Here is a 3578-nt window from a genome sequence, read left to right on the forward strand (position 1 = left end):
AACAGCAAGCTTGTATTTTCTAACCAATGCCTTGAGTTAGGGGTGAGAAAACCCTGATTCAAGAATGCCCTCAGAAGGACAATTCCACAAGACCAGACCTCAGATATTTATATTTAATCAGGAGTTCTTTGTGCTAGGAGCTCCTTTTTTGGAACAGTAACCATGACATGAATGCATGAATTGGGACATGACCTAAATGATGTATGCATATGAATTATAAGCCAGATAAATAAGGGTAGGACAAATTTGGGGTATGACAGGCGTTTCTGGAATCTTTTACAGCATTCCACATATGATTGAAGATTATGTAGATAATATCAACCTTCTTCTTAGTGGCGATGCAATACAGAATATATTTCTGCTCATTATTGACAAAGTCTGCAGAATGAGTTGATTTTCTGTGATAGAAGCACCCCAGAAGAATCTTTTTCCAGATCTTGTAGAGATCCTTCAAGTCCTTGACGCGCTTTGTTTGCTTCACGTCTGTATAAAGAGTGGCCAAAACATCATCTCAATCAGCCCTTTGATCAACTTCATGAACACCTTCAGGGTTTCTTAGGTCAAACATCATTCTCAGGATGTTTTCAGTAACAACCACAAACTTCCCATGGACAAAGGACATAATAGATTTAGGGGCAACAACACCATGCACCCAAAATTCCTTTACTAGATCTGGGTAAACCGGTCCACAGAACTCAGCAAATAATGAAGTCCATCCTTGAAAAATGATATCTTCTTTAAGGTGAAATTCATGTTCTTCGAGACTATCAAAGTTTACCATGAGTTCACAGATAACTTCCAACTCCTTTTTGGGAATAGAGTAGGAGATAACCGGAACAATTTGCTGATCTTCTTCTTGAAGATGGAGAGGAACAGATAAGCCAGCATTGAGAGACGACGAAGCAGCCATTGAATCAGTACTGAGATTGCAAGAAATATTTCTGTTTGCGCTTAGGGTTTGAGAAAAGACCAAAAAGGTTGCAAAAATGCATGCAAGAAGAGAGAATGGGAGCGAAAAAGATAAACGTTATGATTTGAAATGTATTTATAGAGACGAATTTGAAAAAGAATGCAATATATTTATGAGAATGAACAGTTACAGAATCAATTGAAATCAAATGCATTAAATGATGAATGACGTTAGGTGAGAGAACGTGGTAATTGAAATGATTTAACACAGTTACCTAGGGCGGCGTCCCATCAGATTCACTCACGCTTTTACCAACCGTACAGACACGTGTTCACCATCATAACACACTTGATGACAGCTATGTTGCAATGAGTTTGCTTCTAATTGAAGAATAGAACTTTTCATCTTTTGATTCTGATCAATGATTCTGACTACCATTCTTTATAAAAGATCTAGTTCTGATAGGATCATCTTTCTTTCCAAGGATCACATCTTCTGAGTGAGCAGAGGTGAGTCTAGAAGATCTTCTGACTGTTGGCTCTTCAGAAATTATGAGATTCTCTAAAGATGCAGCAACTTGATCTTCTGATCCTTTGCTTCTGAGACTTTCAGCTTCTGAAACTTTGCTTCTTGGTTCTTCAGCTTCTGATATATCAATATCTATATCTGCAAAATTCTCAAACTGCTTTGGCTTTTCAAGACCAAGTTTATCATCAAATCTGATATTGATTGATTCTTCTACAACCAATGTTTCAGTATTGTATACTCTGTAGCCTTTAGAGCGTTCAAAATATCCAAGAAGGAAACATTTTTGTGCCTTAGAATCAAACTTACCAAGATGATCTTTAGTATTCAGAATAAAATAAACACATCCAAAAGGATGAAAATATGAAATGTTGGGCTTCTTGTTCTTCCACAATTCATAAGGAGTCTTATTTAGAATAGGTCTTATAGAGATTTTATTCTGAATATAACATGCAGTATTTATTGTTTCTGCCCAGAAGTGCTTAGCCATATTGGTTTCATTGATCATGGTTCTGGCCATTTCTTGCAGAGTCCTATTCTTTCGCTCTACAACTCCATTTTGCTGTGGAGTTCTAGGGCAAGAGAAATCATGGGCAATACCATTTTCTTTGAAGAACTCCTCAAAGAATTTGTTCTCAAATTCACCACCATGATCACTTCTGACCTTTATGATTTTGCACTCCTTCTCAGATTGAATCTGAGTGCAGAATTCAAAGAACACTGAATGAGACTCATCCTTGTGTTTTAAGAACTTTACCCATGTCCAGCAGCTATAATCGTCTACGATGACTAATCCATATTTCTTCCCTCTGACAAATGCTGTTTTGACTGGTCCAAACAGATCAATGTCCAGAAGTTCTAACGGCCTAGAGGAAGAGACAACATTCTTAGATTTGAATGCAGGTTTGGAGAACTTGCCCTTCTGACATGCTTCACAAAGAGCATCTGATTTGTATTTCAGATTTGGGAGTCCTCTGACCAGATTTAGTTTGTTAATCTGAGAAATCTTTCTCAAACTAGCATGTCCTAATCTTCTGTGCCAAACCCATTGCTCTTCAGAAACAGACATAAGACAAGTCACCTTCTGCTTCTCAAGATCAGAAAGATCAAACTTATAAATGTTGTTCTTTCTCTTACCTGTAAATAGGATTGAGCCATCCTTCTGACTTACAGCCTTGCAAGACTTTTGATTGAAGATTATATCATAACCATTGTCACTTAATTGACTTATGGACAATAAGTTATGCGTTAATCCTTCAACAAGAAGTACATTAGTTATGGAAGGAGAGTTACCAATACTTATGGTTCCAGAGCCAATAATCTTGCCCTTCTGATTGTCATACCCCAATTTTTGACCCTAAGATCATACATCATTTGCATTTCAATCATCAATCAAGATCACAACCTTGAGGTATCATTTTTCCTTTGAGGGGAACCATCGAGCATTTCTAGCTTTTTATTTGTTTTATACTAACCCAAATACCAAAAACATTGCTTTATTTCTTTGTAGGCTTTTGTTTTGTAGGTACCAAGCCAAGACATGCAATAAACAAGGCATTTTTCATGTTTTGGACTGATGAAATCGATTTCCCTACTGGGTAAATCGATTTCCCTGCAGCAATCTTCAACAAAATCACATTCTGGACAGCATGAAATCGATTTCCCTCCTGGGTAAATCGATTTCCCTAGTGTATTTTGCGCCAAATTCTCTTCTGGAACAGAGTGAAATCGATTTCACTCCTGGGGAAATCGATTTCCTTAAGGCAAAATTCAAAAATATAAGGAGGGAAGCTTGACATCATTTTGGCACCTTTTTCTTTGATTATTTTTGATCATTTTACCAATTTTCCACCTCATCAAAATTAATCCCTTCATTAAACCCACTTAAACCCCATTTTACCACTTTTTACCATTTAATTGCCACTTTAATCACCAATTAAACACAAGCTAATTACCAAATGCAAAAAGACCAAACTACCACTACTCTTGCTCTCATCCTATAAATAGAGCCCACTACTCTCTCATTTCTAAAGCTTGGAGAGCCAAAAAACCTCTTGCAATTTCTCTCCTCATTCCTACCAAATTCACCAAAGCTCTTATTCCTTTCATAAAGTTTGTGGGTCACATCTTGAACCTCACAAAC

This window comes from Vicia villosa, unplaced genomic scaffold (assembly GCF_029867415.1).
Source record: "Vicia villosa cultivar HV-30 ecotype Madison, WI unplaced genomic scaffold, Vvil1.0 ctg.004845F_1_1, whole genome shotgun sequence".
Classification (NCBI taxonomy): domain Eukaryota; kingdom Viridiplantae; phylum Streptophyta; class Magnoliopsida; order Fabales; family Fabaceae; genus Vicia; species Vicia villosa.